At 57.8% G+C, this 25449-nt stretch overlaps 11 non-coding genes across 11 annotated transcripts; 5 read left to right on the top strand and 6 right to left on the bottom strand.

Annotated features, from left to right (window-relative positions):
- Window positions 1-934: 934 nt before the first annotated feature.
- On the bottom strand, window positions 935-1007 carry TRNAK-CUU (transfer RNA lysine (anticodon CUU)). The gene has a single exon. It is a non-coding gene; the product is annotated as a tRNA-Lys (tRNA).
- A 1171-nt stretch (window positions 1008-2178) lies between these two features.
- Window positions 2179-2251, top strand: TRNAR-CCU (transfer RNA arginine (anticodon CCU)). Its single transcript has one exon. It is a non-coding gene; the product is annotated as a tRNA-Arg (tRNA).
- A 4042-nt stretch (window positions 2252-6293) lies between these two features.
- On the bottom strand, window positions 6294-6365 carry TRNAP-CGG (transfer RNA proline (anticodon CGG)). Its single transcript has one exon. It is a non-coding gene; the product is annotated as a tRNA-Pro (tRNA).
- Window positions 6366-9996: 3631 nt separating this feature from the next.
- On the bottom strand, window positions 9997-10069 carry TRNAK-CUU (transfer RNA lysine (anticodon CUU)). Its single transcript has one exon. It is a non-coding gene; the product is annotated as a tRNA-Lys (tRNA).
- A 1319-nt stretch (window positions 10070-11388) lies between these two features.
- TRNAP-UGG (transfer RNA proline (anticodon UGG)) lies at window positions 11389-11460 on the top strand. The gene has a single exon. It is a non-coding gene; the product is annotated as a tRNA-Pro (tRNA).
- A 2731-nt stretch (window positions 11461-14191) lies between these two features.
- TRNAK-CUU (transfer RNA lysine (anticodon CUU)) lies at window positions 14192-14264 on the bottom strand. The gene has a single exon. It is a non-coding gene; the product is annotated as a tRNA-Lys (tRNA).
- Window positions 14265-14459: 195 nt separating this feature from the next.
- TRNAP-AGG (transfer RNA proline (anticodon AGG)) lies at window positions 14460-14531 on the top strand. The gene has a single exon. It is a non-coding gene; the product is annotated as a tRNA-Pro (tRNA).
- Window positions 14532-17553: 3022 nt separating this feature from the next.
- Window positions 17554-17626, top strand: TRNAK-CUU (transfer RNA lysine (anticodon CUU)). Its single transcript has one exon. It is a non-coding gene; the product is annotated as a tRNA-Lys (tRNA).
- Window positions 17627-20398: 2772 nt separating this feature from the next.
- On the bottom strand, window positions 20399-20470 carry TRNAP-UGG (transfer RNA proline (anticodon UGG)). The gene has a single exon. It is a non-coding gene; the product is annotated as a tRNA-Pro (tRNA).
- Window positions 20471-22942: 2472 nt separating this feature from the next.
- On the bottom strand, window positions 22943-23015 carry TRNAK-CUU (transfer RNA lysine (anticodon CUU)). The gene has a single exon. It is a non-coding gene; the product is annotated as a tRNA-Lys (tRNA).
- Window positions 23016-24186: 1171 nt separating this feature from the next.
- On the top strand, window positions 24187-24259 carry TRNAR-CCU (transfer RNA arginine (anticodon CCU)). The gene has a single exon. It is a non-coding gene; the product is annotated as a tRNA-Arg (tRNA).
- The last annotated feature ends 1190 nt before the right edge of the window (window positions 24260-25449 follow it).

Genomic DNA, 25449 nt, shown 5'->3' with positions numbered 1-25449 from the left:
GGCATCTCACTCCTGGGGGTCTGAATCGAATGTGTCTGGAAAGTGCCAGGAGGCCACATCTTGGCGTATCATCTGGGTTATTCTCTTTTATGGGTTCCAGGTTGGTCTGGGCCTCACAACAGATAGATGGTAAGATTTGTTCAAGCTGGGAGCCCACAATGTCTAGGTGAAGGCCTCACTTACACCCACAGGTCCAGGGCTATAAAAGGTGGACCCAAGGTGGACTTCAGGCCATGTCCCTGGGATAAGAGCCTCAGCTCATCCTCCTCAAGGACAGCAGACTGAGTGGGGAGAAGAGTTGAGTCTGAAAGGAAGGAGAACCGTAAGCAGGGGGACCAGGGAGGATCCTCGGCCCCTTCACCTAGTTCCCACACTGTGGAGGCGTCCGGGATCGGTGTCCCCTTCCTGCCTGACCCCGTGCCCACTCCCCTTCTCTGGAGACGGATCATCTCTTGTTCTGGGTTCCCAGGTGCACAGATCTGATGCTTCCCCCTCCACTACCCCCATCTGGGCCTACCCTGCGGTCTGACAACCTCATCACCCACCCCTGGAGAAGGTGGAGGATGTGAGAGTCATCTGGGATGAGGGGTGGAGAAGGCCCCACGGACTGATCCTGACTGACCCAAAGCCGACTCACGCCTGTGAGTGACGCAGGGGGACCCAGTCCGTAGGGGAAAGGACCTAGACCCCACCTATAGGGACCTGCCCCTGTAGGCTTGGCTCTGCCTTTCTAGGCTTAAGCCACCACCGCCCCTAAAAAATAAAACTCTAAAGATAAAGAGCCTCAGAATGTCTCCCTTGAGGGTAAAGGTTACACCCACGAACCGCGTTCTCTTGTCATAGAATGAGCAACCAGAGGTTTGTTTTCTCAGGAAGATCTCAGGGTGGGGATTAGGAGTTGTTGAAAAGCCTGCTGAAGCCCAAAAGGTACACCCGCCCAACGTGGGGCTCGAACCCACGACCCTGAGATTAAGAGTCTCATGCTCTACCGACTGAGCTAGCCGGGCGACAGGAACCTCCCCTGGGTGCTCTGTCCTTTGTATTGAAGCCTCCGGTGACTTGGCTGCAGAGGTTCTGGGGGTGCGGTGGGGGGGGGAAACGGAGGAGCCGCCCCTCCAGGCCTGGGGACGAGGTCCCAATCTTTGAACGTGAAACGACTCGCTCGCTAACGCCCCCGCGGTGAAGGAAACGAGCCACCTCCTGCGACCTCAGGTGGCAAGGCTTGGGATCTGGGCTCGCGGAGTCCGCACGCCCGGCGCCCAGAATCCGGGGGAGCTGCGGCCGCCTCTCCGGCAGCAGGGTCTTGGGTCCGAGTCCCGAGGGCGTTGTCGGAGGACAGGGGCCTGCGCGGGTCCGAGTGCGAGTGCGGAGGGTCCCGGCTCTCGCCCCACCTCGTTCCTTGTCCTCAGGTCCCGGGGTCCTTCCCAGCGGGGTCCCTCTGCACGACGCGGAGTGAGGGACACTTCTCCCCAGCAGGAGAAAACCGCAGCCACCACCTGTCCTATCTGTGCTCGCACTATAAAGGCGAGACACCTTCCCGGCTTCTTGCTCTCGACCCCCCACCCCCACCACCCCTCGGAACCAGCAGAATCTGGACACTCGGGGACGCCCAAGGCTCCGGCGCAGGGCCGCTCGTCCCCCAAACAAGCACCGTACCTCAAACCAAAGAACGAAGACGACGGGTCGGGCCCTTAGGGACTCTGATCGCCCACCTCGCCGCAGGGGAAGGGACCCGAGGGATGGTCCCCCCAAGTGTCCCCCGATACCACAAAGGGGAGGAGGGATTCGGCTCGGGCCTCTGCGGTCCATTCCCGAGACGCACGCGCGGGGATGCTTCCCTCGGCCGCCCGGCCCCCACCTTCGCCCCCGCGAGGCGCGGCGGGGACTCGGGCGGCTGCGGAGCTGGGGCGGCACCGGGACCCGACGGGACGGGGCACGGGGGTGGGGGTGGTGCCAGGACTCCCCGCCCGCTCGCGGCCGGAAACTAAGAAGCCGCGCAGCAACATGCAGGGGACAGACGTCGCCCTGAACGCGGGGCCTCCGGCAGCATCGGCGCGCGGGCACCTCCACGGGTCTCTCGCGCCTATACTGCCCGAAGCCCGGCGTTCAGAGACCCGTGGAGGTGCCCGCGCGAGGAAGGGGGCGGTGCTGGCCAGGGAGCCTGCGCCCCAGGGGCACGCCCCGGTGGCCTAATGGAGAAGGCACTGGCCTCCTAAGCCAGGGATTGTGGGTTCGAGTCCCACCCGGGGTAGGGTGGTCGTGTTTTTGACATTCCTGTGCTTGGGGTGGTTTCTGTGGCCAGACTGTTGTCAGCCACCCCTGGGAGCGGCACCTCCTAGGACCCCGAGGTCGGGGCACGGGTGTTTTCTTTAATACCCGTGAAGGTGAGGAAAGAAGGGACTGGAACTAGCTGGGGGGCCAGTGAGGGGTGTCTCACAGAGCGGAAAGCACACCTGCGCTCAGCTGGTTTGGGTGCTGATGGGTGGGGCTGAGGGCAGAACTTTTTCTGGGCCACCACCCATTAGCCCTTTGGTTAAATTCCTCTAGCTTTCCTGGTAAGGGGGTGAGGGTGGTCCTGATCCCTGGAACCTGTGTGTGGGGTGGCTCTTCTTAGCATTTGGCGGGGTTTGGGGGGAAGGAACAGATTAAATGGAGAGCTGAGAAAGTCCCATGGACCATACCTGGCAGATGGTCCCAATCTGGACCCACATGCAAAAAAAGACAGAAACATCTAGAAGAGAACGATCACACATACCTTCAAATACTGAACCCTCCGGGGTCCGGGAATAACAATCCCAAGAGCAGAATCCTAGTCTCCCTTCCCCCAAACCCCACAATTCCTGGAGGAGGGGGATCCACCCCCGGGGGGGGGGGCTCTCTTCCTGGAGAAACATGACAACCTGCCCCGGGTGGTGGTGGTGTGTGTGGGGGGGGGGGGGGGTTCCTTCCTCCAACGGCCTTGCCTGTTGGACCAGGACCAGGCTCTAGTGTCCCCTAGCGGAGCTGTGTCCCTAAATCTCACCGATGGGGTGGGGTGGGGCCATGGATGCCCAAGTCCTGAAGATGCAGATGTCCACTGCAGGGCAGGACCCCGACGGTGGCAAGGAGCAAGAGAGGAAAATGATATTTGATATTTGATATTTTGATATTTCAAAAGAAGCCTGGAGTGAGTCATCCTGAGAGAAATCAGGGCTGGAACTCACACTTATCGTCCAGTTAATATGACTTATTTAAATCAAGTGGGAGAGTGGGAGAGCCTTTGTCTTTTCTTCACCTCGGGCCTGGGGACCGAGGTGGCCACAAACCAGCCACAGAGCCCATCCATGAAGTGGATCCGAGTCCACAGCCCGAATGTCAGCACGTGCTCCAACCCTGTTCGCCCCCCTCACCGGACCCCCCCCCGCCCCGGCAGCTCCAGGCCAGGCTCCGAGCATCTCTGTCCACACCAGCCTCGGGTGGCCGATTTCCTTATCCCTTGTCGGCGATGATGGGCGTGGGGGAGGTGCCGGATAGGAGGTCCTAGAGACACCTGTCCGTAAACCCAGACCTTTAAGGCTGCACAGAGTGCGCTCTGTGCCTGGAGGGGTCGATCCCAGGACGGGCCACGCCCCACTCAGGGCCTGACTCAACCCGGACATTTTGGCACCTCCCGAAGTCCTCTGATGGGCTGGGGCTGGGGGTGGGGGGAGGCTGCTGAAGTTTCCTGGCTAGGCTCAGTAAAACCCTTAGTTTCAAGACTGTAGAACTGAGCCCCACCTTGGACGTCAGATTTGCAGGGACGATGCTGCTGATCAGCCGACGTTAAAGTTGATCAGCCCCCCTCCCCCCACTGCGGATGCTGACACCTTACATTTGGTGCTTCTGTGATCGATTGGATCCCCCTCCTGTGCGTGCCCCGGGCTAGAGAGGGCCTTCTGCTTTCCCCTCCACACCGCCGAGACCCTCACAGCTGGCTGAGGCCAGAAACGTTCACGTGGGCCTCTGCCCTTGGTTCATTTTATCCTGAACAAAGCCTACATTTTGAGAAATCTGACCCGGGAGAGGGTGCACGAGGGGGACCGCACCGGCCCGGCAGTGCCACGAAAGCTGGCAGGATTTTGCATCCTCCCTGAAGATAGGGAGCACCGCTCTTGCTGGCCGTCAATTAGGTCCTCACGTCAAATAAATCCGGAGAGGAGCTGGGGGGCGGGGGCGCGGTGTGTGTGGCTTCTGCCATTGGCTGATTTTCTCGGTGATTCCCTAGCATTCCCGGCAATAAATGGGCCCAGCGTTGACACTGCAGATCTTTGTGCGCCTGCCTGGAACTGAGAACCCTTTCTGAGACGGGGGGACCTTTCTGAGTTGGGGGAAATGGAACGGGCTGTGGCTAATGAGCCCAGGACCAAGGCCAGAGTGGAGCTCCCAACCCAGACTGGGAGAGGGCTCTGTGCTTTGCCAAGTAAGCTAGCCAACACTGGGAACTTTCCGTGGTTCTCCAGGTCCAGGAGGAACCTCAAGCCCTCCGGGAAAGCAAAGTCCCGGAGTCAGACTCAAACCCAAAACTTAGCCCTTAGCAAAGCCTAACCAGGGGACCAATTGTGTTTATGGGTGTTGAGGACACCTGCCTTCTGTGGACCCCAACGCTGAGTGTCTGGACCCCTGCTTGCTGTGGTTTTCATCCCTGGAGGGACTATGAAGTACCATGATACTAGCTGTAAAGAAAAACCCTTGACTGTAGGCCAAGTCAGATTCCACCTACCTAACTGTAAAAGCAAGACCCCAGGGGTGCTTGGCTGGCTCAGTCCATGGAGCATGGGACTCTTGATCTCGGGGTCATGAGTTCAAACTCCATGTTGGGTGTGGTGTGCTTAAAAAAAATAAAATCTGGGGCGCCTGGGTGGCTCAGTCGGTTCAGCGACCGGCTTCGGCTCAGGTCATGGTCTCAGGGTTTGTGAGTTCAAGCCACCGTATTGGGCTCTGTGCTGACAGCTTAGCATTCTGTGTCTCTCTGTCTCTCTGCCCCTCCCCCACTCATGCTCTGTCTCTCTCTGCCTCGGAAATAAACATTAAAAAAAACTTTTTTAAAGGTATAAATAAAGATCAGAAGTAATTAAGTGATACTGCCATTATTCACAGATGATGTGCCTGGATATGCAGAAAATTCTGTAAATTAGAAATGACACGAGTTTCACAATGTTACTGGATCCAAGACTGATATGTAAAAATTGGTTGTATTTCATACATATCTGCAAAAAATCACACATTCTATCCAAAGGGATGCAATTTACGATAGTTTCAACAACATCAAATACGCAGCAAAACTTCTAATGAAAGATAGGCAAGACGTATCTCAGAAAAATATAAAACGCTACTGTGAGAAGTTAAAGAAGACCTTAATAAGTGAGGGGACATATCAGGGCCAGTGGTCACCAAAACATATTTGAGAGAGTCACACGCCTGGATATCAAGACTTACCCATAAAAGCTAAACTGGTTTGGGCACGAGAGTAAACAGACCGCGGTAGGAAGCAGCGAAGTCTTAGAACCACATACACTCAGACTCTTGATTTGTGAAAAAGTGGGCGCCACGAACCAGGGGCGGAAAGGACGGTCGTTTAAATAAATCGTTGTGAATCAGAACTGTTCCCATTTCACAGATGGGGAAAACAGCGTCTGCATGGCCTAGTGTCTCGTCCAGGGCCCAGAACCCAGGCGGGGAGGGAGGGCCACCCCCGGCTCCGGTGTCGAAACCGGAGGGGAACGTTTTTTACCATCGAGAGGTCGATCCGCATTTGGAGCTAGGACCTCTGCGTCCCACAACGAGAGTCAGGCCTCTGGCCCAGCGTGGTGCGTTATTGCCGGCCACAAATATGAGCCACGCCTGCCACTTAAAATGTTCTAGTGGCACACGAAAACGCACAACAGTAAGTAAAAAGAAATAGGCAAAATTGATGGCGATAATATATTTTACATAACCTAATATACCCAAAATGTCACTGCAACACTCGGTAAGATCGCTTACTTTCCTTGAGACAAGTCAGCGCATCTCAGGCGGGCCAGCTGGAGGAAACAGGTGTCCCGCGGGGGTGGCAGAGAGGAGAGCAGCTGGGCTGGCCACCAAGTGGACTGGCCGACCGCGCCCCCCTCCCCGCCCCAGCCTGTAGCCCGAAGCCCCACCGCTCTCCCCCACAACCCCCAAGAGCACGAGTGGCCAGGCCCCGTCAGGTCCCCGGGAAGGGCCTGAGCGGAGCGCAACACGCTTCCTGAGCTCCATATTCCCCTTGTAAAAGGGTAGAAAGCAGAGGCGCGCGCTCTGGGCTCGTCCGGGATTTGAACCCGGGACCTCTCGCACCCGAAGCGAGAATCATACCCCTAGACCAACGAGCCTCGCACGCACGGGAGGTTGCTTGAGCTTCGCACACAACTGTTCGCGTCGCGCGTGACCCCGGCTCAATCCCAGGCTGGCTGGGCGGCGCCGTCCCAGGAGGACGGCTCGGCTGATCCCCCGGAAGGGGGCCGATTCCCGTCCCCAGGGGAGTGGGGAGCATACTGTGGGGGAGGGGAGGATGAGGGGCTCGGGTGAGCCGGAGGGCCCGTGCGGCCAGAGCACTCGCTCTGCAGGGGACCCCGAGGCTTCAGGCGGCCACGGCGGTGGGGGCTATGGAGGCTGGCTGGGGGGCAGACAAGAGGAAGGGGACCGGCACCAAGTAAGACGGGGTCGAGGAGGAGGAAGAGGCGAAGGAGGAGGTGACCGGTCCATTTTATGCGCTCAGCGCCAGGGAAGCCAGTCTGGGCGCGGGAAAAGGGAGTGCCCGCAGCGGACCCCGCTTCTGGCTGCTGATCCTTAAGCCCCGCGGGGTGGGCGACGGCCCCCTTTGGGAACTTCCCGCAGTTCGGGGCGAATCGTTTCGGTGGCAAAGGCAAACCAAGGCAGGGTGAAGAGTTTCGGATCGGCTAGCTTGACTAATTCAGTGAGATGCGGGACGCAGGGGCTGTCCCTCGTTGTCTGGTATCTGCCGCCTGGTGACTTAGGGCAGGGGTGGTGCCAGAGTCAGGTGAGGAGGTGGGTAGGAGTTTGGACGCACCGGTGGCTGGTTTGCCTACGAAAGGCCTGTTGGCAGGCAAATTGTTTCCTCTCTCTGGGAATTAGCCCTGGGTGGAGGGGTTTCGCCTCAGCTGGCAGGGCCCCCAAGAGGTCAAACCGTCATAAAATACAGAAACCAGAAACCCTGATTAATACAGGCGTGAATTGAATCCGGGCGTTTTTACCAACATTTCTGAAGACCACGTGACTGTTCTTGGGCATTCCCTCAACATGATTAACTACTTCGATCGATCTTTTTTTTTTTTTTTTTTAATTTTTTTTTTCAACGTTTTTTAATTTATTTTTGGGACAGAGAGAGACATAGCATGAACGGGGGAGGGGCAGAGAGAGAGGGAGACACAGAATCGGAAACAGGCTCCAGGCTCCGAGCCATCAGCCCAGAGCCTGACGCGGGGCTCGAACTCACGGACCGTGAGATCGTGACCTGGCTGAAGTCGGACGCTTAACCGACTGCGCCACCCAGGCGCCCCTTCGATCGATCTTGAACATAAAACCAACCCTGCATTCCTGGAATAAATCTAGCCCAGCCCTCATTTCACCGCTCCAGTCTTTTTAAAACAGGTAAGGAAATGATGGTCCTTTCTTCCCAGGACATGCCCAGATACCCAGGCTGGCTAATTTGAGACGGGGAGGGGGCGGCGGCACTGACCTCTAGCTCTGCAAGTCTCAGAGGCCAAGGATACAAGTGAGCCCCGAGTTCCATTCCCCATGTGCTCCTGTGACACAGGGTCACGCAAGTTTCCTCCTTGGTGAGTTCCAGGTAGAGACTGTGCTGGGGGCAGGCGGTCACACAAAGGGAACTTGATGTGCAGCAAATAAGGAGATCGTGGGGAATACTTTCCAAAGCTGTTGACTCCCCAAGTGGGGGTGAGCGGGGGTTTCTTTTGTTTAGGGTTCGGATGACTACTCAGAATGGGAGTTTTGTCCTCGAAAGTAGAGGCGGGGGGGGGGGGGTAAGTTTGTGTAGGAGTACCCAGAAAATATGCGTGCCAGTGTCGCCAGGGTCCATCTGCATAGTGGGAGGCAGTGAAGCTCAAACTGGTCTAGCCTGGCCACCAGGGTCCACCTGCACAGGTCATACCTTGGCTGGGGACGGCTCCGTTGGGTATTTTAGAGGGACTGCGCATGCCGCCTGGGTAGTGTGAGACAGAGAACCTAAAGGGACCCCGTGAAGAACTGCCTTTTTTTGTTGCTCCTTTTTCCGCTTCCGTTCCCGCTACGTCCCACACCCCTGCCTCACACACACCTCACGGGGACAGATGATGTATGTCCTCCTGGTAAAGGTCAAGGGATTAATGGTTCCTTTGGAGTCTTCCAGCAAAACGGATGACATCTAAGGAGTGACGGGGCGGGAGTCGTCCTGAACGTTTTCCAAGACCACCGACTCATCAAGACCCCTGGCTCAGAGCAGGGACTTATGGCGAACAGCTAACCCCTCTCTGTTCCTGGATGCCTCGGAAGACACGTGCACCGAACCGCCACCCTCAGCAAAAACCCCAGGCCCCAAGCAGACACGAGACTCTTGTTTCCTTTCCAGGCCTCCTAGACGTTGTCCGCGTCTGTACGTCTTCAACAAACTGCGCCCACTTCCTCTCCACTCGCGCCTCATTTCTCTGTTGCATGAGGCCCAGGACCCTCTTGGCTGGCTGGTCCTGTGGGACCCCTCTGGGTCCACCTGCCGGTAATCAGCTACACTCGCACACATGGACACGCCCGGCTGTCCACAGCCCAGGTGCCATGGCAAGGACCACCGCCCGAACGGCGAGGAGGTTAGGACTGAGCCAAACTTGGCTTCTAGAGCCCTGATCTTTCTTTCAAAGGCAGTGGATCAAGAGTTCGGTGCTCTGTCCCCTGAGTTCGCCGGGGACTGTGGAGCAGAGCGGAGGTGTTCTGTCCGCGCTGATCCAGCTTCTGCCGAGCGAAGCCCCTCTCCCTTCTCTGAACATCCCAGCTGCGCGGCCACCTTGGACACCAGCTACCCTGGGACTGGGTCTCCTGGGGTGGAGGAGGAAGTTCCAAGACTTGCGCTAAAGGAAGGGCTCAGGGTTTCTTCTCCCAGTCTAGGGATAAGCAGACAGACCCTCCTGGGTGCAAAAACTCCTGTTTCCTCCTTCCCCCCCCCCCCCCACCCCCCCGCCCTGTGGACTCTGTTCTATGACCCTGAGCCTGAGGGCTGGTGTGGCACTCTCACCTCCATAGCCCCAGCCCCTCCCCCGTCTCTCCATCCCATCCCCACCACCCAGTGTCCTGGAAAAGCCAGGCGCTTATCCTTGGTCCCAGCTGGGAAGGACTCCCCTCGGTCTATGAGTGAAACTCAAGGCAATTTTCACAGGATTGAATTCCTGGCTCTTGTAAGGGAATCGGGGGGGAGGAGAGAACTGTAGCCCGTGGATCTCTCATGAACTCAGAAGCCCGGGGTCCGGAGGCGAGGGACCTCACTCCTTTATCTTGAATTCACATCGGCACCCACTCTGGGAAAGTCCAGGGCGTCAGATGCGAGGACCACATCCACCCCAGGGGTCCAGACAACTGGGCAGTCCTGGTGTCCTCAAAAGAGTTAGGAAACATGCTCAGAGTGTGCTGTGTGAGATCACGTAACTGCAGGAATGACTCCCCTGAGCTATGCTACTCCTGCCTCGTCTCCATGGACTAGATACACATTTAAATCCCAAAATGCAAAAGCAACTCAGTCCACAATCTCTGTTAGAAGAGACTAGACCTAGAGGCAGAGACCTGAGCAACTCTAAGGTGTCCCCTTCTCCCGTCCAGTCTTCCCGCAGCTCCAAATCCAGCACAAGGATGTGGTCTTTGGGTCCCCCTGAGAGTCAGACCCTGAAACCCTGAGTTGTGGTAACTGCTTACTCTTAAGGGCGGGGAAGCATTCATTTTCTTCGCCCAGGCTTGTAAAACGCGCGCCCAACGTGGGGCTCGAACCCACGACCCTGAGATTAAGAGTCTCATGCTCTACCGACTGAGCTAGCCGGGCATGGCACCTGCCGGCTCCTTCAAAGGAAAAGGGAGGCAGCGCTGGGGCAAGACGGCCTCCCCCTCACCGCAGCCCCGCCCCTGTGACCAGTGCTGCCTCCCACACGATTCCTCTGTTCCAGCCGGAAACTGACCAGAACCGCAGAATTGAAAGCAGCAAGGGAGGAAGGGGGGTGGAACCCGAAATTCAAGGCCGCGGGCAGGGATCGGGGACACTCTGACCCAAAAGGACAAACAGAAGGAGGCCCAGGGGGCCCGGCAGCGCTGGGAAGCCGGTGCCACGCAGGCACCGAGTCTCTGAAACCCCACGGTCGCTCGGCCCCGGGAGGCAGCACGCAGGCCTCAGCAGTGCCAACCCGCCTCCTTCCCTCCCAGCTCCGGGATGGGAACCGAGGCTCCCCCAGCCCTCCCGCCCTCCGTCCCTCGGGACCCTTTTGCAGACTGGGAGCACGGGATCGTGGAGGTCAAGGTCACTGGTGTTAAGTGGGAAAAGATGGCCCTGGAGGATGAGTCCGCTGCGCCTGCGAGCGCTCGGGGTCCAAATCCCCGATCGGTCCCTTTCAAATTCTCAACGTCTCCCCCTGCCCCCACGCCGCGTCCCCTCCACCGCGTCCCGCACTCGCTTTAGGGCTGGCGGCGCGGCGTGGACGGGGAGACCCAGAGAACCCGCCGCAGGACTGGAGGGGGACCCCCAGCGCCCAGGGGGCCCCCCGCAAGGTCGGGTCGGGCCACCTTCTTCCTTTCCGGTCGGTTTCTAGAATCGTCGCCCATCCAGAAGGGAAGATGAGCGCGGCGCCTCGAGGCCCCGCGCGTCCGCCCAGCCCAGGGATGCGTCCGCGGGACGGTGCCCGGCGCCGGGGCAAAGGGGAGCTTCGTGAGACCCAGAGTCCCGCGGGGGCTTAGGGGGTTGAGGCCAGAAGAGGGCGGGCTTGGCCGAGGACAAGAGCGTCTGGGTCTGCCCCGGACCCTAGTTCCCCTTTCCGCAAACAGAGAAGACGCGGCTTTGGCCAGAGGCCCACAGCCCGGGCTGGGGGGTTCAAGGCGGAAGGCCCTAGTCTCGGGTTTGAGTTCCCCCGGGAACCCCCCACGCGGTCCTGGAGCTGGCCACAGTCCAAGGCGGGAGGGAGGTCCTGGTGACAGAGGCTCTTGGGGGGGAGGAGGAATTGACCCCTGAGCCTCTAGGACCGTAGTGTCGAACCTCACGGCTCTCTGGACGGTGACCCAATCCTCTTTCCTTGCGGTAGGCATCTGGGACACCACCGCAGCCGAAGGAGGGGAAAGCCAGGGGACAGAATTAACAAGAGAGGGCAGGGCCAATTTGGCTCGTTGGTCTAGGGGTATGATTCTCGCTTTGGGTGCGAGAGGTCCCGGGTTCAAATCCCGGACGAGCCCGTGTCTCTGCTGTTTTTTTTTTGTTTTTTTTTTTTTTTTTCTTCTCCAGATGGTCAGGTTGTTGCTGACAAAGGGACCAAAGTCCACTCAGGGCCAGGAAGGAGCAGGGACCCAGAGACCCATCACTCCACATGACAGTGACTAAAAGACCTTCCAGCCTTCAGAGCTGGCCTGGACCTCTACTCACTCTCTGCTTAGGCTGTCCTTGTGTCCTCTGCTGTGCCCAGCACTGGGGGCCCCTTGGGGGGACCCGTCTGAAAACAAGGTCCAGAGTTAGCATCCCAGACTCCAGGTATGAGGGCATACTCCTCCCTGGCCAAGGGAAACCAAGTCAGTGCGTCAGGAAAGCGAGGGAGAGAAGTTAGAGCCACCAAGGATCACCAACCAAAGGGACTTTTTTTGGCCTAAGGATGTTTGTCTTGCTTTAGATGTGAGGTCTCAGATTCAATCCAGGAGGCCTTTCTGAGGTAGGCAGTGTGGGGCCTGGCTGTGCTGTCTTTTCAGACCAAGAGGGAGGGATACCCCCGGCCGACCTGGGGTCTTGAGCCCTCGGTGTTGCGGATGGTTGAAAGGCTGGGCTGGGTCAAGGCACCACTCAGTCATAGACAGGACCCTCAAGTGGGACTGGGCTCAGGGTACAGCCACTCCAAAACAATCACCCCCAAACCTCCGCCCCGAGGAGCCACCAGCATGAGTTTCCTGTGACGCCAGCGACTTCTGCCCCTAAAGCACCCAAAGGTGGTGCTTCGGGCTTGAGTCTGCGATGTGCGGAGGCACCTTTAGAGTATGTAAAAATGCCCAGGGATATTTAAAACTTTTGAGGGAAACATCAATCCTCAACATCCATCAGACACCGCACTCTCTGAACACTGACTTTGAACTTTTGACGATGCTATATTTTTGCAACGTTGGATTTCCCACAGTATCCGCGCGAGCAGGGCAAGAGAATCAGTGTGGAATAGGAACCGTGCGAGGCAGTACGCAATCTCATCCCAAGGTTGGAGAAGCCGTACACGGCCCGCCCACTGCACATATCCCAGTAAAAAAGAATTATTATTTAATAAGAAGATAGGGCGGATGAACATAAGGGAAGGGAAACTAAAATAATATCAAACAGGGAGGGGGACAAAACAGAAGGGACTCATAAATATGGAGAACAAACTGAGGGTTATGGGGATGGGGGGGGTGGGGGGGGGGGGGGGGCGGGGGGGGGGGGGGGTGGGTGAGGGGGGGGGGGGGACTGGGGTAGATAGGGGGGGGGGCACTGAGGAATCTACTCCTGAAATCACTGTTGCGCTATATGCTAATTTGGATGTAAATTTTTTAAAAATAAAAAATAAAATTAAAAAAAGTAAAAAGACAATGGGGTATCGGGCTGGCTCAATGGGTAGAGCATCTGACTCCTGATCTTGGGGTTGTGAGTTAGAAAACTAAAAGGAACATAAAATTTTTTGGAAAAAAAAAGAGTGTTGAATGGTGTCCCCCGACTACCGTGGCCACCCAGAACCTCAGGAGGTAGGGTCTTTGCACATATAAGTAGATACAGTGAGATCCTGGAGTAGGGTGGGCCCTGACCCAATGACAGGTGTCTTTATAAAAAGATTATATGAGGACACAGAGGCCCGTGGAGGGAAGAAAGCCACTGTGACAGTGGAGGCACAGACCGCAGTGATGAGTCTAGAAGCCAAAGTTGGCCAGAGCACCAGAAGCTGGAAGAGGCGAGGAGGGGTTCTTCCCTGGAGCCTTTAAAGAGAGTGGGAAAAATGGCCAGCTGGCACCCTGACCTTAGATTCTGGTCTCCAGAAGCGTGAGAAAATATATTTCTGTTGCTTTAAATCGCTCAGGTTGTGGTAACTTCTTACGGCGGCCACGGGAAGCTAATAGAGACACTGAGTTGGTAAGAATTTTTTCCAAGAAGCGACGAAGGTGTATGGACCTAAGTCCCTAATAAACTGAGTTTCCTTTTCCCCTAAGAACACCAGGAAAGATTACTGAGACTAAGAGTGCCCTGAGTGAGAAATAGAGGGGGCTTCTGGCAGATCCCAGGGTCCAGAGGAGGGGTGTCTCCCAGCGTAACCTGGGTCCCCACCACAAAAGAAAGAAAACACAGTCCTGTCAAACACTTAGCAGGGTCTTTTCACGAGCCTAAACCGTTGCAAGAGAACACAAGAAAGTCAGCTGATGGGAAGCACATACCCTCCTTCTCCCTCTTCCCCAAAATAGAAAACGAAATGCCCCCTGTCTGTTTCCCTTTCATTGGGGAGAAGTGAAGGAAAGCTGACAGGCCACCAACCTCGGGGTGGGGGTGGGGGAGGGAAATTCTGCGCAGTCCCTCCTCAGGCACTGGAGTGGCCCCGATCAGGAGCCACCTCCTGGGAGCCCCACTCGGGACCTAGAGAGTCACCCCCAAACCCACACAGACACCGAGCTCTGGGTTTGCATCCTGTTCCCCGGTCAAATGTGATAGCGCAGGTCACTGTCGGGTTACTAATCTAAGAAAAGATATAGCTATGTGTCTTCTTGGGCCAGCATCCAGAAGCTGGCTGGTGGGCCCAAATATTTGCATTGCTTCCCAGGAGCACAGAGACCATGCAAGGCTTCGGAGAGCCACGCAGCCACCTCCCTGGTAGCATCTACCTGAGATCGTTAAAAGCCTCTTTAAATGGAGGATCTGCGAAATACCTTCCCTGCGTTGAGTTGTCTTTTGGCCTCTTTATCAGGCAAAACCGCACGCCCGACGTGGGGCTCGAACCCACGACCCTGAGATTAAGAGTCTCATGCTCTACCGACTGAGCTAGCCGGGCAAGGTCGAAAACTGGTCCTACCTCCCTGCTACTCAAAGTATTAAAGGCAGGTGCTACAAGTCGAGGCAAAAGCGCATCTTGCTTCGGGAGAGGCGGTGCGGGCATGGCTGCCCCCAGAGAAGGAGACTGCAGGGAGGTGGGCACCTAGGGCGTGAGGATACTACAAATAAGGAGAAGTAGACAGCTACCAGGGGTGGCTCGTTGGTCTAGGGGTATGATTCTCGCTTAGGGTGCGAGAGGTCCCGGGTTCAAATCCCGGACGAGCCCCATCCTTTTCCTTCTCCTTTCTCAAATCCCCCCAGGGCCCTGTTGAAGTTCTGGGTCCCCAGCCCAGAGCCACCTGCAGGAACAAATGCCACCTGATGTACCGTCGCTCCCGCGGCCAGAGAGTCCTGAACTTGAGCTCGACATCGAATTGGGGGCCTACAGAGAGAGACGTCCAGGAGCAGCCGCGCCACACAGACGTGAGAGGCCACGGCTTCAGCCAGGGACTCGGCCCTTCACCGGCCTCCAGCCGCTCCTGCACTCCCAGGTGATTCTCTTCCCGGCCGCCAGGGGGAGCGCTGAGCCAGCACGGCGGCTGGGCTGGGTGGCCCGGGTCCTGCGCCCGCGGGAGTGGCAAGGGGACCCAGACCGGGCGGGGAAGCCCCGCCCCCCAACTATGTTCCCGAGGAGCCAGACTCTGGCTGACGGCCAGCATTGCTTCTTGTGTTAATTACCAGTGCGGGCCCGGGGAGCCTCCGGGGACACCTCCCCCTCCAACCCCCTCCCCCGCCTCCCTGCGGTCACCCTGCCCGAAGGGGAGCGTCTGGTGGCGGGCAGGGCCTGCCCAGAGCGCGCAGCTCTCGAAATGGACCCTTTGACTTCAGCCCCGGGTTCCCCTCACCTCCCTTTTCCCTTCCTGGGACTTGAACAAAACCTGCAGGGCCCAGGACCCAGCAGCAGCCCCGGAAGCCTTGCTTTACTACAGCCTCTAACGTTGCTCCAGCCTTCTCTTTGTCTGGTGGGATGCCCCACCTCCCCCCAGCCAGGGGGTGACAGCAGAGGCCTGGTGGGGAGCCTAAACTCTCGCTCCTGCCCCGCAATAAGGACGCCCGCAATAAGGGGCGTGAACTGCGCCCCCCAGGCAGCAACAAGGTAGAATCTTCTTTTCCCATGGGGGTTTGGGGGGGGCGCGTCGTCAGAGGAGCCCGCCGAATCAGAAGATGTACATGAGATCTAGAGTCTCAAAACATAACAGCAAACTTGTCCAAACACGACGGAGCTGCAGACCACTGGTCCTACTAGGAACCAGGAAAATCCCAACTTGAAGGAGAAAAGATGAGTGAAAGACAGGGACACAGATTCTGGAACCATCTGAAAAGGAGAGGTAGAAGGCAGCCATCCTAAAAATGCTGGAAGGAGCTATAAAGAACGCACGTGAAACAAAATTAAAACTTGGAAGTCTCAAAGATATAGAAGACATAAGGCATAACCGCATGGAAAACTTAGAGCTGAGAAATGTAATAGCTGAAAGAAAATAGTGTAATGGTTGGGCGACAAACGAAGGAACGAGACGGAGGAGAGACTCACTGAACAGGAAGATAGAAAGGGAGGGAGGGAGGGAGGAAGGAGGGAGGGAAAGAGGGAAGGAAGGAGGGAGGAAGGGAGGGAGGGGAGGAAGGAAGGAAGGAAGGAAAGAAAGAAAAGAAGGAGCCTTAAGGTTTTGCTGGGATTTTAACAAAATATCTAATGGAGTCATTGGAGACCCAAAAGAGAAGAAATATGGGGCTAAATGCATTAGAAGAAATAGCAGCTCAAATTTATCTGTGTATTTTTCATTCTTATTTCTAACTAGGCTCCACACCCAACATGGGACTTGAACTCACAACCCTAAGATCGAGAGCCACGTGCTTTACCAACTCACTTAGCCAGGTGTCCCTGTTTATGCCTTTTTTTAAGAACAGACTTTATTTTTTAGAGCAATTTTAGGTCCGCAGCAAAACTGAGCAGAAATACAGAATTCTCAAACCTCTCTGCCCCCTGCCCCGCACAGCCTCCCCCATTTGTGTATTTTTAAAACCTGTCCTCCTCCACTTTTTAATTTTAAAGCGCATACCGTATAGCCTCAACCATAAAAGCTTTTCGTTTTGGGGTGGGGAGCAAATACCTCTGCAAGTAAAGTCCTTTTGTTTTCAAATACCCTCAGTGCCTTGCACACACCCAACACCATTACACCATGCACTCCCTGTTCTGTCTTCCCCAGTCTGTGTGCCGGCTCCCTGCTGCCTCCTTCCTCCTGTCTACACTGGTGAGCTGTATTCAGGATGCGGGCCAGATCCGCACACGCAGTTGCGGTGTGGAGTCTGGAATCTCAGTGGATCCTCAGCAGAGTCACTGAGCCACCCAGACTCCAGGGTTTGGGGCGGGGGACGAGCAGAGAACTGCTGGGTCCTACTCCCAGCCTACTGTTTACCTAAAATTCCTCCTTGCTCTGGAGAGGGGGGTGCGGTGGGGGCTGCCCCAGCCCCAACCCACCTGGGGCTCAGACATGCAGACACACTAGGACCGAACCTCTGCGTCCAGGGACACCTTGCTCTTGCCACTGAAACCTGGAGACTGGATCCCGAGGCAGCGAGCGGGAGGCAGGCACCCTGGGGTCTCCCAACCCGCCCCCCCCTGCAGCCGACCACGGTGGGGGGCAGATTCAGCAGCTCAGGGTTGCCCAAGGGCAGACCAAGAAGGTTTGGGGGCAAAATATATATATATTTTTTAATTTTTTAATAAAAATAAATTGATTTTTGATAATTCAAAGGAAGTATAGATGGGAATTTTCCCGCGAACGAGTGGAATCTGGTGGGTCTAATAATTATTTTAAGTTCGCAGGTTTGTCTGATTACGTGAGGGAGGACGGGGCCCGCTGTCACTTCCCCATTTCCTGCCGCCTGTCCATGTGTGGCGGGGTCAGCTGGCTCGGGTCCGCTGAGTCCCGTCCACGCCTCAGGGCTCCCTACGGCTGCCCGCCGAGCCCATCTATCTGCGTGTGTGTGTGTGTGTGTGTGTGTGTGTGTGTGTGTGTGTGTGTGAGGGTCAGGGTGGCCCCTCAGCCTCCACCACTCGGCTCCCCGCTCCCCACGCCGGGCTGGGGACGCCGCCCTTTCTGAGCAGTTCCCACACGCAGAGTGCCCCGAGGGACTCTCCAGAAGTGGCCACGTCCCCGTTGTCCCCAAGACCTGAACTGCTTAGCCATTTTGACTTGCCTGCAGCCCAACAAATTCTGAAACTCAGTCGCAGCACCTTGGTTATGGCTGCCCGGCTAGCTCAGTCGGTAGAGCATGAGACTCTTAATCTCAGGGTCGTGGGTTCGAGCCCCACGCTGGGCGTCCTTTTAGAAAGAGACCGCTGAGCAGTTCCTGGCATATTCGGTTTAGGTAAAACCTCTTGGGCGCACCAAAGCCATCGGAGGTGATGAAGGACACCCACTCCTTACACAGCCGCTTTATTCCTCAACTTCCTCTTTGAGCAAAGCAATCTTAGAAAGCGGTTCTTCAGAGATTTGGACCTGGCTACAGGAGAAAAGCCACCACGGTCACAGTTTTCTCTTGGGTTTACTCAAGGGAAGGAGCCACAGCCATCACCTGCACGACCGAGGGACGCCACGGCAGGATGCCACGTGCGCGGTGGTGACAAGCTCAAGTTTTTGCTAAGTTGTCCCTTTGGGGCTCAGGGTGTACGTGGGACTCCAGGGCACAGATCATCACTCAGCGGGGAGGCACTCAGGGCAGAGGGCCCCGGACCACTATGAGTAGGGGAGGGTGACAGCCTGGGGGGTCATGTCCACGCGTCCTGGTGATTGCAGCGCGCCCACTGCCAAACACCCCCAAAAGCAGGGCTCGACTAGGATTTGGGCCTGGGACCTCGCACACCCTAACGGAGAATCAAAGCCCTAGACCAAGGAGCCACCCTCCGGCTCTGGCTCGTTGGTCAGGAACTGTCCCCACTTCCTGTGGGTGTCAGAGAAGGGTTTGATTCAGCTCTCTATGGACAGGAGAATGGCAGGGGTGGGGGGCAGCACTGCCACACGCTAAGACTCCAAGGCAGCAAGTCCCAGTCTGGGTTTTGGGGTGGCCGCTCTTCCTGCCAATGGGAAACTGAGGCTATCGGCTTGGGAAAGCTCCCCAGACCCTCCTTCTGTCACCACGCGCAGGGCCGGGCTGTGGAGTGGAGCTGAGAACAGGTTTTGGACCCCGCACCCTTGGAGCGGGACCGTTCTCTCTCCCATGGGACCCCACCCCTCCCAAGCCACTGGAGGGACCCACCGCTCTCACCCAAGTGTCACCTTCTGCCCCCAGGCTCCAAGACGTGCATCTGCACCCCGCTCGGACCCAGATGGAAGCTGAGTGTCTACAGGTGGAGAAAGGATGAGGAAGGACGTTAAGAAATTTGGGGGGCCCTCAGGGGAAACCGCTGCCCGTAACCAGGGTCCAGGCGTCCCCTTGTCCACTGAGCACACCTGGACACCGGCCTTGGGGCCCAGACCTGATCCGGCCACCGTCTCTGGTCCGTCCCTACAGGGATCTGCTGGGGCCTCCGTTCATGCCCTGAAAAGACTGCGAGGAGGAAAGTGTGGGCTCCTCAGGGACGTGAAGCAGAAGAGAGAATGTGCCCTCCTCCCCAGGGACCTTCCCCGCGGAGCCCCGGCCAAAGCTCCCTCCAGGCCTGGGTGTGAAGGTGCGGGGCAGACCCTGAGCACTGGAGTCAGGAGGGGTTAAGGCAGGCTGGAGGGAGGGATGCTGCTGGTTCCGGAAAGAATTTGGGGGAGGAGCTACTGGGCCGCTGGGGGTGGTGGTAGTGGTTTCCCCGTAAGCGACGGGAGTCTTCAAGGGTTCTGGGCCTGCTCCCCTCAGGGACTCCAGCAACAGGGGGCATAAAAGGGGCAGCCAGCACGCACCGCCCTGGGGCTTGCGTGAAGAAAGCAGAGGCTGCCTGGGTCAAGGGGAGGCCCACCGGTCTGCACGTGCAGAGGGCCCTGGCCCCGCTGCCGCCCGCCTGGTGAGGGCTCCGGGCCACAATCCCCAGGCCGGACTTGACTGAGATCGGGAAGCTCTTCCCAGATTGGGGGGCCGCTGAAATGTCCACCAAAGCCCCCCGCCCTGCCTTTATTAACCAGGTCTTTTCTTTTCTATATTCTGAAACTTTGACGTCCGGGGCCTTGTTGACCCTGGCGGGATTTTTCCCTCCCAAGGTCAGCCAATTCCTAGAGATTAGCAAACGACTCTTAAAGGGTGCATTTCCGAGGGTGCATTTCCGACGCAAGCCAACTGGAGACCACAGCGCCAAGGCGCCCCCCCCCCCCCCCGTCGCCTTTTGCATGGGGCTCTCAGACTGGGGGTTACTATGCACCTTCCAGAATCACCCCAAGGCCAGGAAACAGACAACTAGGGACAGCGCCTATGTCCCAGAGGCAGCTGAAGTTAATTCAAACCAGCTTCACCGAAACCAAGAGAAAGGCTCTTGCCCACGCTTTCTCCTCACTTCCTGTGCTTCCTGACTACCCAGTGCCTCCACTGTGCTGGCCTGTGCTGGCCCAGGGGCCAGGCGTGCCCTTCTCGGGAGCTGTGGGGAATAACCCGACTTTTCAATGGCTGCATGCGCCGGTCCCACCATACCTGAATGGTAATAAAACCTATTGAAACCCTGCGGTTCTTCCAACGTGGCGGAAGCGCCTGTGGGGACGCGCATGGGGACCCGAAGAGCCTGTGGGGACCCGCATGGGGATCCGAGGCGCCATGTGACCCGCATGGCCCCACCACTAAGGCCCAGCCCCTCCCCAGGCCCAATTTCCACTATGGTTTCCTTCCTTCCCTTGTCTGTGGAAGGGCCTTCTGGTAGCCCTTCAAGAAAGAAAAAGATGTCTGTAAACATGACCTTTCACACACCAAGGCAAAAGGGAAGAAGGCGTCCAGACTCAGTCGGGTCCTCGCCCCCCATCCCGGGACTACCTGGCGTGTGCAAACACGCACAAGCACGCAGACCAGGTCTCCTGCTCAATGACAGGTGAGACTGGCCTGGGGGGAAGTGAGAGGGCGACCAGTTTCTCTGATCCCGGACCTCCTGAGGCTTCACGCATGGTGACCCTCCGAAAAGACAAAGACGGGCTCGTCCGGGATTTGAACCCGGGACCTCTCGCACCCAAAGCGAGAATCATACCCCTAGACCAACGAGCCACCACGACACGTCTCTCCCTCCTTCTTCTGCCGCTGACGCACGCGGAAGCGCTGAAATCACCCCGATAGCTCAGTTGTCAGCGCGTGCACCTGTGAAGCCGGCCCTGTGGGTTCGCGGGTTCGCAGCCTCTGTCAGATTTCGGACCGAGGGTTAGTTCTAGGCTCATCAACGGTCCACGAGCGGCCCCAGCGGAAGGAAGACCGAACCGCGCGGCCTCTCCCCAACCCACCGCTTCCCAGCTACGCAGCTGATCGCGGCAGCGCGCAGGGCAGGGCTCGTCTCCGGCCCAGGCTTGCATCCAGCGAAGGAAAGAGAACTGCAGCTGTGCCCAGGGTGGACTGCGAGGGACACAGCTCACCCGCAGTTGGTCGCAAACCGGGACCGATGCTCTGCCTCCAATCAGCGGCGCCTGTCTTCCTGGGCTGGAGCGCTCTACATTGGCCGCGGACGGGAGTGGGCGGGGAAAGACGCAACAGACACTGGAACTCACAAACTACTGATCATTGGGGCCCCTTCTCAGGGGCGGGAAAACAGGCCTGACCCCTCGATTCCTCATTCCCTTGAAATACTTTGCTGAACTCTGACACTGAGTTCGGGCCTTGGGATCCAGCTCCTTCGCAGGGAGTGGGGCAGAGCCAGGGTCTGCCAATTTGGGACAAGAGACTGTTCAGGTTCCTGCCCAAAGGGGTCAGGAGGAGTGTGAAATGGGAAAGCAGAAGAGGCCGGAAAAGAGAGAACTAAGAGGGGCCTCAGAAAGAAAACCTGGGCTTCCACCAGCCGGGAGTCGCCCGGTTCAGTGAGGAAGGAGGACTGGGGCCGGCAAGCAAACTTGAAGCTGGGACAGGAGTTAATGTCTCAGGGCAGTGTTCTAAATACTTAACAAAAACAAAAACAAAAAAAAAGTTAAGTAAGTTAATATCCCAAACAAATCTTTGAGTCACGAGCTGGGATTATCCCCACTTCACAGCTGGATAAACTGAGGTCCTTGAGACGCTGGGTTTCGGGGGCCCAGATCTGTGGGGCCCAGATGGAAAATAGTGGAGCCTAGTCCTGTAGCTCTCCTGCAGCCTTAAAAGAACTGCCCAGAATGTGTGTTCTGCACGTTTCACATCTAGGGGAAGGCTCAAGGCCCCAGCCCACAAGCCAAGGAAACCCCCCCCCCCCCAGGATCTCTCCAGAAAGCACAGAGTTCCCCTGAGGCTGAGGCTGGGGGTACAGTGAGTACCAACTTGGTGACAGTTTCCCAGCGACAGGAGGGCTGTGAACAGGGTCTCCTAGACACTGGGAGGGGTCCCTGCAGGGAAGCACTGCCAGGCTGGAGTAAGGAAGGCAGGCACAGAGGGAGTAGAGCCACCTGCAATTGGGTGGGGAGAGCAGAAAGCCCCAGAAATTGGCCCCTGTCACTGGGGTCAGGTTTAATTCTAAACGTGTCCGTTCCTTATTCCCTCTGCTGTCTTCACCATCACCTGGGCTCCTGGCTTTCTCTGCCCATCCCTGCAGGGCCAGGGTGTCCCAAAGGGCTACTGAGGGCAGGGGAGGCATCTCACTCCTGGGGGTCTGAATCGAATGTGTCTGGAAAGTGCCAGGAGGCCACATCTTGGCGTATCATCTGGGTTATTCTCTTTTATGGGTTCCAGGTTGGTCTGGGCCTCACAACAGATAGATGGTAAGATTTGTTCAAGCTGGGAGCCCACAATGTCTAGGTGAAGGCCTCACTTACACCCACAGGTCCAGGGCTATAAAAGGTGGACCCAAGGTGGACTTCAGGCCATGTCCCTGGGATAAGAGCCTCAGCTCATCCTCCTCAAGGACAGCAGACTGAGTGGGGAGAAGAGTTGAGTCTGAAAGGAAGGAGAACCGTAAGCAGGGGGACCAGGGAGGATCCTCGGCCCCTTCACCTAGTTCCCACACTGTGGAGGCGTCCGGGATCGGTGTCCCCTTCCTGCCTGACCCCGTGCCCACTCCCCTTCTCTGGAGACGGATCATCTCTTGTTCTGGGTTCCCAGGTGCACAGATCTGATGCTTCCCCCTCCACTACCCCCATCTGGGCCTACCCTGCGGTCTGACAACCTCATCACCCACCCCTGGAGAAGGTGGAGGATGTGAGAGTCATCTGGGATGAGGGGTGGAGAAGGCCCCACGGACTGATCCTGACTGACCCAAAGCCGACTCACGCCTGTGAGTGACGCAGGGGGACCCAGTCCGTAGGGGAAAGGACCTAGACCCCACCTATAGGGACCTGCCCCTGTAGGCTTGGCTCTGCCTTTCTAGGCTTAAGCCACCACCGCCCCTAAAAAATAAAACTCTAAAGATAAAGAGCCTCAGAATGTCTCCCTTGAGGGTAAAGGTTACACCCACGAACCGCGTTCTCTTGTCATAGAATGAGCAACCAGAGGTTTGTTTTCTCAGGAAGATCTCAGGGTGGGGATTAGGAGTTGTTGAAAAGCCTGCTGAAGCCCAAAAGGTACACCCGCCCAACGTGGGGCTCGAACCCACGACCCTGAGATTAAGAGTCTCATGCTCTACCGACTGAGCTAGCCGGGCGACAGGAACCTCCCCTGGGTGCTCTGTCCTTTGTATTGAAGCCTCCGGTGACTTGGCTGCAGAGGTTCTGGGGGTGCGGTGGGGGGGGGAAACGGAGGAGCCGCCCCTCCAGGCCTGGGGACGAGGTCCCAATCTTTGAACGTGAAACGACTCGCTCGCTAACGCCCCCGCGGTGAAGGAAACGAGCCACCTCCTGCGACCTCAGGTGGCAAGGCTTGGGATCTGGGCTCGCGGAGTCCGCACGCCCGGCGCCCAGAATCCGGGGGAGCTGCGGCCGCCTCTCCGGCAGCAGGGTCTTGGGTCCGAGTCCCGAGGGCGTTGTCGGAGGACAGGGGCCTGCGCGGGTCCGAGTGCGAGTGCGGAGGGTCCCGGCTCTCGCCCCACCTCGTTCCTTGTCCTCAGGTCCCGGGGTCCTTCCCAGCGGGGTCCCTCTGCACGACGCGGAGTGAGGGACACTTCTCCCCAGCAGGAGAAAACCGCAGCCACCACCTGTCCTATCTGTGCTCGCACTATAAAGGCGAGACACCTTCCCGGCTTCTTGCTCTCGACCCCCCACCCCCACCACCCCTCGGAACCAGCAGAATCTGGACACTCGGGGACGCCCAAGGCTCCGGCGCAGGGCCGCTCGTCCCCCAAACAAGCACCGTACCTCAAACCAAAGAACGAAGACGACGGGTCGGGCCCTTAGGGACTCTGATCGCCCACCTCGCCGCAGGGGAAGGGACCCGAGGGATGGTCCCCCCAAGTGTCCCCCGATACCACAAAGGGGAGGAGGGATTCGGCTCGGGCCTCTGCGGTCCATTCCCGAGACGCACGCGCGGGGATGCTTCCCTCGGCCGCCCGGCCCCCACCTTCGCCCCCGCGAGGCGCGGCGGGGACTCGGGCGGCTGCGGAGCTGGGGCGGCACCGGGACCCGACGGGACGGGGCACGGGGGTGGGGGTGGTGCCAGGACTCCCCGCCCGCTCGCGGCCGGAAACTAAGAAGCCGCGCAGCAACATGCAGGGGACAGACGTCGCCCTGAACGCGGGGCCTCCGGCAGCATCGGCGCGCGGGCACCTCCACGGGTCTCTCGCGCCTATACTGCCCGAAGCCCGGCGTTCAGAGACCCGTGGAGGTGCCCGCGCGAGGAAGGGGGCGGTGCTGGCCAGGGAGCCTGCGCCCCAGGGGCACGCCCCGGTGGCCTAATGGAGAAGGCACTGGCCTCCTAAGCCAGGGATTGTGGGTTCGAGTCCCACCCGGGGTAGGGTGGTCGTGTTTTTGACATTCCTGTGCTTGGGGTGGTTTCTGTGGCCAGACTGTTGTCAGCCACCCCTGGGAGCGGCACCTCCTAGGACCCCGAGGTCGGGGCACGGGTGTTTTCTTTAATACCCGTGAAGGTGAGGAAAGAAGGGACTGGAACTAGCTGGGGGGCCAGTGAGGGGTGTCTCACAGAGCGGAAAGCACACCTGCGCTCAGCTGGTTTGGGTGCTGATGGGTGGGGCTGAGGGCAGAACTTTTTCTGGGCCACCACCCATTAGCCCTTTGGTTAAATTCCTCTAGCTTTCCTGGTAAGGGGGTGAGGGTGGTCCTGATCCCTGGAACCTGTGTGTGGGGTGGCTCTTCTTAGCATTTGGCGGGGTTTGGGGGGAAGGAACAGATTAAATGGAGAGCTGAGAAAGTCCCATGGACCATACCTGGCAGATGGTCCCAATCTGGACCCACATGCAAAAAAAGACAGAAACATCTAGAAGAGAACGATCACACATACCTTCAAATACTGAACCCTCCGGGGTCCGGGAATAACAATCCCAAGAGCAGAATCCTAGTCTCCCTTCCCCCAAACCCCACAATTCCTGGAGGAGGGGGATCCACCCCCGGGGGGGGGGGCTCTCTTCCTGGAGAAACATGACAACCTGCCCCGGGTGGTGGTGGTGTGTGTGGGGGGGGGGGGGGGTTCCTTCCTCCAACGGCCTTGCCTGTTGGACCAGGACCAGGCTCTAGTGTCCCCTAGCGGAGCTGTGTCCCTAAATCTCACCGATGGGGTGGGGTGGGGCCATGGATGCCCAAGTCCTGAAGATGCAGATGTCCACTGCAGGGCAGGACCCCGACGGTGGCAAGGAGCAAGAGAGGAAAATGATATTTGATATTTGATATTTTGATATTTCAAAAGAAGCCTGGAGTGAGTCATCCTGAGAGAAATCAGGGCTGGAACTCACACTTATCGTCCAGTTAATATGACTTATTTAAATCAAGTGGGAGAGTGGGAGAGCCTTTGTCTTTTCTTCACCTCGGGCCTGGGGACCGAGGTGGCCACAAACCAGCCACAGAGCCCATCCATGAAGTGGATCCGAGTCCACAGCCCGAATGTCAGCACGTGCTCCAACCCTGTTCGCCCCCCTCACCGGACCCCCCCCCGCCCCGGCAGCTCCAGGCCAGGCTCCGAGCATCTCTGTC

This window comes from Panthera uncia, chromosome E1, assembly GCF_023721935.1.
Source record: "Panthera uncia isolate 11264 chromosome E1, Puncia_PCG_1.0, whole genome shotgun sequence".
In the NCBI taxonomy this organism is placed as follows: Eukaryota; Metazoa; Chordata; class Mammalia; order Carnivora; family Felidae; genus Panthera; species Panthera uncia.
This window is presented reverse-complemented; position numbering and strand designations above follow the sequence as displayed.